This window comes from Manduca sexta, chromosome 12 (genome assembly GCF_014839805.1).
Source record: "Manduca sexta isolate Smith_Timp_Sample1 chromosome 12, JHU_Msex_v1.0, whole genome shotgun sequence".
Classification (NCBI taxonomy): Eukaryota; Metazoa; Arthropoda; class Insecta; order Lepidoptera; family Sphingidae; genus Manduca; species Manduca sexta.
In genome coordinates, this window is record NC_051126.1 from 14,768,025 (window position 1) to 14,777,378 (window position 9,354).

At 33.8% G+C, this 9,354-nt stretch overlaps 1 long non-coding RNA gene across 1 annotated transcript; it reads right to left on the reverse strand.

Annotated features, from left to right (window-relative positions):
- Positions 1-846: 846 nt before the first annotated feature.
- LOC119189089 lies at positions 847-1,540 on the reverse strand. Its single transcript, XR_005112240.1, has 2 exons — positions 1,478-1,540; positions 847-980 (listed from the first exon to the last, which is right to left on the reverse strand). It is a non-coding gene; the product is annotated as an uncharacterized LOC119189089 (long non-coding RNA).
- Positions 1,541-9,354: the final 7,814 nt, after the last annotated feature.

The window sequence follows — 9,354 nt, forward strand, 5'->3', positions numbered from 1 at the left end:
ACCTAAAAAATGCGACAGTAGGTACACTAAAAAGGGAAAACAATAAAAATGTGTTTATGAATTAATTCAGCCCTTTTTGGGTTTCTTCGTGGTCAAATTTAATTTCTTGAAACCCATTAAGTTTGGCTTAATGGCCAATTATATGCATTAGCTAAAACCTTTATTATTGATAACCTCCGCTGCGGGCAATGAGCCGGATGTCATTTAATTGTTGAGGCAATAGGCACCGCGTAGACGCTAGCATCTTGTTGCATCAAACACACGACACGAAAGGACCGTAACAAATTCTCAAAATCTTATTTTCATATAATTACTTAGTTGAATAAGCGACGATAGCCTAGTTGGGTGTGGAACGGACTACCAAGAAGAATATCAGGTTCAAATGCCAAGGGCACACACCTCTGCCTTTTCTAAAATTATGTGTGTATTCTTTTGAATTATCGCTTTCTTGAACGGTGAAGGAAAATATCGTGAGGAAACCTGGATACCTGAGAAAGTCTCTAAAGGAATTTTGAGAGTGTGTGAAACCAATCCGCAATACGCCAGCGTGGTGGACTAAGGCCTAATCTCCCACAGTAGTAGAGGAGGCATGTGCAGCAGTGGGACAGTATACAATACAGTGCTGATATTATAATACTTAGTTAACTTATACTGTATTATATGATTTTTTGTTTTAACATCAATATATTTTTATTTTTAATATCATAATATCGCTTATTAATCTACCACCTCTAGTCGACATCTCCACCACCGCATATCCAAATATTTTACCTCATAAACTGTCGTTCCATTACTTGTAACATTAGACTTTACTACGCCTTCGGGATCTGGACAAGTTTCTCCTACTATATGCTCAGTAGATTCTGCATGTAGGACCATTTGTGTGATAGTCATGCTGAGGCACACTCGCATGGTGAAGGAATTTGCCAGAGCAAATAGTCCCATGACACCCAAAACATATCGTTGAGGTATGAAGATCGCTGTAAAGGAAGTTTTGACAATCTATACCTGTCTTTATTCGACTAAAATAGAATTCAATTTCCAAGAATGTATGCATTGACTTTGGTTTTACAGCTGCTTGATGTAAGCCTTCAGAATATGCTACGACTTCAAAACTGACTGCGAGCATATTTACATAGTAAGAAATAGTTAAATAAATGATTCTGCATTTTTAATGTTCCATTAGCGTTGGAATATTCATTTCCACGATTTTGTGTCAATACAATTCACTTTTATATCAATTACAATTTCAAATAGATTCTAATTTATGTAACCTACTATCCCAAAAACATGTTGTTAAAAACACATCGCAAACTCTTCAAGATAAAATGGCAAATAAACACAGTCTCACATTTCAAATGCGTATCAAATTGCTGCTATTTCTTATTTAAATATTTCGCTTTTATCATTATAACAATTAACTATGAAAATTAATACACTAATGTTTACAGCGCCATCTATTTTGAAAATTGCTTACCTCTGTTCAGCATATACCGCCATCCTGTTAAGGTCATTATTCCGCACTGTTTTCTTACCATGAGGGTTAATGTCATGCGAGAAAGCATCACTTTGCACAGTTGGTGGGATACTAATATTATAACATGTGAATCGAGAGTATTAAACTATGTTTTAGATTAATCTCGGCTGACTCGAAGTGTTATTTGTTACGAACGAAATGACAATGTGTAGTCGGATAGACGTTATCTATTGTGATGGAGACGTTTGCTTTCAAAATGTCTTTAGATAATTCAAAGTGGTGATAAATGTGACGTGAGTCTGTGTTTAGATTGTTTCAAGCGATATTTTTCTTTTATAAGGAAATTTATCAAAAGTTTCAAATCCCAAGGGCACGCCTTTTGAGTATTCTAAAAAATTATGTGTGTATTCTTTGAGATTATCGCTTGCTTTAACGGTGAAGAAAACATCGTGAGGAAACCTGCATACCTGAGAAGTTATCTATAGGAATTTTAAAGGTTTGTGAAGTCTATCAATCCGCACTAGGCCAGCGTGGTGGACTAAGGCCTAATCCCTCTCAGTAGTAGAGGAGACTCGTGTCCAACAGTGAGACAATATATAATACAGGGATGATGATAATGATAATAAGGAAATTTGAAATCTTCATTGTTTAGTTAGGGTTCTAAGAATTAGATTTATTTTTAATTAATCACGAGAAACGTGTAAAATGTGAACATAAGAAGTAAAACGGCCAGTCGTTTATTTTTCTCTTTTCAACTGTTATAATTTAACTTCTATTTAGGATAATTTTATTTAAAAGCGCACCAAATCTGTTGAGTACACCTACATATTTTATCATGTGTACTATAACAATATGAATATTTAAATAATGTCCCGATAAATGAATTTTCATGGTTCGTTGCCAGTACGCGTAGTGTGAGTGAAAAATAGTGAAAATAAAATATGAATAGGGCTCTGATGACTGCAATGAAGTGACACAAGGCAAAAAAAAACCTATCCATATCAAATAATTATTCATCATTGCAGTTTGCAATTTTAAGTAACAAATAATAATGTTAAAATTTTGCCAACATAATAAAAGCAACGCATGAGCATTAATAGCTAATCTTATTAAAATTCACTGCACTCACAAACTTTAAAGTCCGATTAACTTACCATCCAGTAATCTGTCTTGACTTACTTACAATTAAGAAAAATTTCACATGCTAAGGTCCCAGATCTGACAATTTTATTTGGTATTATGACGAAAAATTTGATAAAGATTTTTATGTGTTTACACGAATGTAAGACATTGACATAATACAATTTTTCGGATTTTATATTATAATTTTTCTCCCTCCCTCCGTGAGAAAATTACGATGTACGAAACCGCGATAAATCAAAAAATATTTTAATTTCAATGAAAAAGGTATTGCTAAGTGATTTTATTCTGAATTTAATATACGTCTGGTATGGTTAAAGTAACTGTTTGACTATATTACAATACAGAATCGAGTGTGACCAATTTTATAGTCCATTAAAATTAATTACCATACGTGACGGTTACTCTGCATTCCACTATCAGCTCATTTAGTTTTCATTCGTCCATAGAGCTGCCAGTTCGAATACGTAGTCAATAAGTATTAAGATTTACTTTTCGTTTTACTGACAGCCGAATTAAATCATCATTATTTTTTACTTATTTATTGCTTTGAATGACGAGACGAGCTTCCCGGTCGCCTGATGGTAAGCGATACGACCGCCCATAAAGATTTCAATGGATGATATTTAAATTTCTATAAGTTATAACTTTAATGTTATTTTATAATAGAGGTATATTTGGAAATAAAAATTCTGTGGTGTTCATTTTGTAAATTAACCTTCGAAACATCGCTAAGATAAGAAGTATAGTAATACTGTGTAAAAATACGATCGACCTCAATAATTATAATTAAACTCCCTTAGTAGCGTAATTATATTGTAAGCGCGTTACATCTACTCAGATGTTTCAAGTTCGAATCCCAGGTCTTGCAGTATTCGGTTTTTCTTCTCAGTATCAACCAGGAATCTGAAATTTGTGTTCGATATCAAATCGTTCTCTTTCGCATCATGAGACGAAATACACCCGGCAAATAAAGGGGCGAAATTGGTTGCACCATTGCCTACCCCTTCGGAGATTATCGCGTGATGAGTGTTTGTTTTTTTTTTTTGCAGTAGTCTGACACTAACAACTACATATTCTGCGTATCTCTATATATAAAAATGAATCTCTATTTCCCTTGGTCACACCATCACGCGTGAACGGCTTTCATTTCACTATTTTTTTTTGTTGTGTTTGTTGTTATTAAGAGAAGGATCTTATGAAAGATAAAATTCAAAAAATTGCGCGGAAAATTAGAAAATTGAAGAAAACTTAACGGAAATATTATTTTTATATAACTGTCAATTGTTTGAAGTAACTTTCAGCGACTGACAGAATGCACGCTGCAAATTCATAGTTAAGACGGGACAACGTCTGTCGGGTCAGCTAGTAAACAATAAAAGTAAGACCTTTTAAATTACAAATGTATATAGCTTAGCAACTTCACTCGTTATTTAGGACATGGCCGGCTACTTTGTCTTTCAAAGGGTAATAAAGACCATGAACACTGCAGCTTGACGGCGCATATAGACGGTGCCGTAACACCGACCCAGTGAACTCTCATAGATAAGATACTTGATATAAGTTGTTTTATTTTACTAGTGTTTATTCGGCGCTATGCCTACGTGAAATAGATTTTTCGGGATAAAAATGCCGCTGTATATTTTCCCAGGATAAAAGTAGCCTATGTCCAGGGTCTCAAACTATCTCTATACCAATTTTCATAGAAATCCGTTGGATATTTTAATGTTTATCGCGTTCCCACAGACATGCTCGCTAAGCGACATTGTTTTTAATATGCGAGGATTGCAATAACTAATTACGTGGAGGCCTAATTAGATATAGAAATTCTATGCATGGAGTTCATTAACCTAATTGTTTCTTTATCGTCTAATATACATTTTACATATTGTTTTTATTATCAGCTTCTATAATGTTGACATCTCGCACCGTCCTCAATTATAAGAAAATATAATTTAAAAATAAATATGTTTTAAATAGAGTTTAAATTTTAATACAAGATATTCCTCTTTGAAATCATAGATCAAAATTAGTAATTTTTTAACTCCACCTGATGTAAATAGAGTAGTGTTTAGATAGTGTCGTCGTATGAGTTTTTTTTGTATCGGATCCTGCACTTAACTCCAAGGGAAACCTGTGAACGGTATACTAATTTACCCTCAGCTTAACGAATGCAGGGCCCTGGAGAAAATTTAAAAGGGCATAGTTGGAAAGGAAGCACTGAGAAGGAGAAGGGACCATTTTAGGATGGGCAGAGGTGAAAAGGCCAGGGAATATTCACGATCCTTTATAGGCCTCAATGTGAATTTGTCATCCGAAAAGTATACACATTTTAGTGATGTGCCAACTCGGGATACACAACTCGAGCTAACTTGAGTTGAAATTCACGTAACTCGAGTTAAATAACTCGAGTTAACTGGGTAAAATGAAACTGAGTAAGGATTTGTTTTGGGTTATTTTTACAAATGTAATGACTCACCAATAAAAAAGGAATTTATTTATTCATCATGTATTTATGTTTTATGTATTTAAGATTAAATCTTCGTAACATAAATAAAGTAAGTATTTAAACTCGAGTTAAAGAGAATTCAACTCGAGATGACTCGATCTAAATCCAACTCGAGTTGATACATCTATACCACATTTCACTATGTGCCTAGGGCCGCGTCATAACACTGCACACTTATATACAATATCTCCTGCCTACATGGCAGATCTCTGTCAAGATTAGGTTGAGATATTCTAATCTCTTCTTCTACCTGGTTGTATCTCATCAATGTGGGTCGATTAAGTACATTATATCATGTATAGTAAAAATTGTTTCGTTTTTCTTCCATGCAAAACGTCCTGTAGCATTTTTAAAAATTCAATTATATTATTACTTATTCATTGGATAGTCACACAATTTGTAAAAACAAGTTAATAACATAAATAAGAAACGTAACCCATAACGTTATCCTCAAAATAGTTTAAGACGACGTTTTTAGCCGATTACCACGAATTATCAATTTTGAAATAGGTCATTATTTTATTTAGAGAGCGTTATATCTTACTAGATTTTGCTCGCGGCATCGCCCGCATGACCGAGTTTTCCGGGATAAAAGTCCCGCTATATATTTTCCCGGGGTAGAAAGTAACCTTCCCAGGATCTTAAACTATCTCCATAATTTATTAAACCAAATTTCACAATAATCCGTTCAGTAGATTTTGAGAAAATCGATAACATACAGACGAAAAAGAGGTTTGTTTTATAATAATATAGATTATGATTTTAATTTGTCGTCTAGCCAAAGTTAAAAATTGTATTGACTAGAGTCTAATGTGGTGAGTTATTCAATTTAAAATATATTTAATTGTAAATATTATCTCTGCCGCCTTTACTGCAGTCGTATACAAATATTTTCGAGTTCAAGTACAATTACACCAGCTTTTCATTACAATTCGACCTTGTCACACGAAAAGTAATTATTATTCGTTGTTTTACGATAAATATAAGAAATGTGACATTATTATTTACACATCAGAGACAAAGGATGAGTGACGGTAGGCGGTTAATGACGTTGATGAAACTATAAAGAAATTATTTTGTATTTTTTTTATGCGGCAAAGTGGCCCTACTACACCTGATGGTAAGTGAAATAGGGTGCAATAGAATGTCAACTGACGAGAGATGATTACCTCCGACAGTCGACACAATTATGCCGGCCCGTTGGAGCCAGATATACACAAGCTGATCCTGGAACGCTACACACTTACGAGGACCACTATGGCGGGTTGTAACACCTTGTGTACGGTAGTCTTAGAGACACACCAAATTATAGTAAGTGATAATACCGAGATCTAGCTGGTGCATCAATATAAAACTCTTTTGCATGGTTTGTATAAGCAAGTAAATTTGCTGAAGTCGACTTCCGCAAGCAAATTACTGTGTAAGCAATCACGACAAACTCAATCATTTAGCTTACAGGACTTAGCAAATCGCATGTACTTTGTTTACCTTTTCCCTAATACAGCAATATTGTCTTTCGGCACTGATGGTAGGTCTCTCGAATGTGAGAGTCCGCCTAGGTAGGTACCACCGCAATGGCTATTTTTGCCGCCAATAAACAATGTATGGTCACTGTTGGGCTCCGGTATGAAGAACGTTGTAGCTAGTGTAACTACTAGACATAATAAGACTGAATGAAAGAATGGCGAGCATTGTGGAATACTAAATAATACTTTATAATTCAAGGTGTTGGATTTTATTTCTACTGTTTATCGCGAACAGCAAGATCGTCTCGTCATTCAAAGCAATTAAAATAAACCTCGCACCTAATTGACTTCGACTGCATTTTGATTACGTTCATTCTTGGACCATTACCAACTACTATGAGTCAGTTTATCGGTTTTACCAAAAGATCAGATGAAAAAAATTCTCCACAGTATTTTTCCCTAGTCCGTAAGACTGTTTTGAAATAATGAAACTGACTTTTTTTTTACTTTGGATATTCAATCAGATTAAAACTTTATCGTAAATTCTTATATTGCTATTATAATCCATTTCATTATAGCTGACCTAATTATATAATAACGGAATGGTTAACCATTAATTAATCTAGCTTACAATACAGATATTGTATTAGTGTTATTATTTTCAAGCAAAGGATATTTACAACAACTATAAATCAATTTACAAGCCCAGCATAGAATATATTCTTAACATAATATTAATGCTATTTTTTTTAAACTAACTAAACTGCTAATTCATAATGCTATTAGTTTAATTATTATTATTATATATATATTTAATATATATTTATATATTAAATATATATATATTTAATATTATTTAATCAAACAAAGCACTATTCAAATTATTATATCTAAATATAGACGAGAAATGCTAATTATAATATTTCAATATGCCAGTTTACCCGAAGGACAGATAGTTCATCATAATTCATTCGATATTTTTATTTACAATCGATTTGAATTTAGAATTGACTACAAATGCTTATCAAGTGTGTTTTGGGTATAAACCCCTTGTTAGTTGATTTCCTGAATCAATACATATAAAACGAAGACCCTTTTCTGTTTGCCTGTATGTTATCGATTTTCGCAAAATCTACTTAAGGGATTTTTATGTAATTTGGTACGGAGATAGTTTAAGACCCTGGGAAGGTTATAGGCTACTTTCTGTCCCGGAAAATATGTAGCGGGACTTTTATCCCGGAAAACTCTTTCACGTAGGCGAAGCCGCGAGGTATAGGTAGTATACTTGTACAAATTGATGTGGAGTCAAGGGCAGTAGTATTGATATAAACGAAATACCATAAACTTTACCCATGTAACTCTAATGTCAATTTGATCTAAATTTTGAAATCAGTTTAAGTATACGCATTGATGAAACTTTACGAACGTCAAATTACAAGAGAATACAACATTTTTGATATATTTATTTATTTCTTAAGTTTACGCGAATGTTGGATATTCAATTTAAACATTTTTCGGATTTTATGGCGGTTTTAACATTTTAGCTTTCTCCCAACGTTTCGAAGACTACAGCCTTCATGGTCACGGGGCGGACTGAGATGTTGTTCATCCGTAAAGTTAAATTTACAATATCTACCTATATTTTACAATTATACAACTTTTTAAATTTTAGGTGTTGGTGTCGATCTACGCATAAAATTTATATGAAACAGTTTCATTAGAGCTCTTACAAAATTGTTTTGATACGGAGAAGGTAACTGCATGCATATTTGACTGTGTATTCAGAAGTTAACATTATCTTATCAAATAACACACGATTATTTTATTGCTTATTGTTATGAGAAATAATGTAACAATTAATATATGCAGTAATTTTAGTATTTTAAGCAATTTCTTAGGAAGATGATTGATGTCCTTAAACTAGTTAAGGTCAGAGGCCCTGTTCCTTCTACGGGGTAAATCCGACTTTTGCAATTACGGGCATTCTAATCGATAGACAGCTTTGATAGCTGTATAGGTAAATAGATGATTTTTTGACTCTCTTAAGTATATGGCTATCGCAGATACCCTTCGAATAAATTTCCCGTAATTGCAAAAAGACGGCTTTAGACAGAATATGGGCCTTTTTTAAAAAATATGTAGAAAAGGATTCGCCCCTATACAAGTAGACGGGATAGGCTCCTGGCCTTACTTTGAAAAAATATTAGTTTATTTCGATTTTTTAATTCGAACCTAATTTATCTTAAAATCTAATTAAGAAGTGTGTTGAGGTACCAAAATTTCTTCTAGTTCATAATATAAACAATACATTCAGGTTCTAAAATAGTTTACGTGATTGTAAAATTGTAACGTAGACTACAAAATTTCTTTTTGCTGCTAGAACGAGGCCACGTGACGAGAAAAATGTCACTTTTTTATTAGCACACACACACTCACGTCTTTTATTCCCGAAAGAGTAGGGAGAGGCGCAACTGGTGCACTCACTTTTCGCCATGCGTATTCCGTCTCATGCTGTAAAATGGAGCCTATCACCACATCGGGCACAAATTTCAGACTCAGATTCATAATATAATATCAGCCCTGTATTTTATACTGTCCCACTGTAGGGCACGAGCCTCCTATACTACTGAGAGGGATTAAGCCTTAGTCCACCACGCTGGCCTAGTGCGGATTTGTAGACTTCACACAACCTCGAAAATTCCTATAGAGAATTTCTCAGGTATGCAGGTTTCCTCACGGTGTTTTCCTTCACCGTTAAAGCA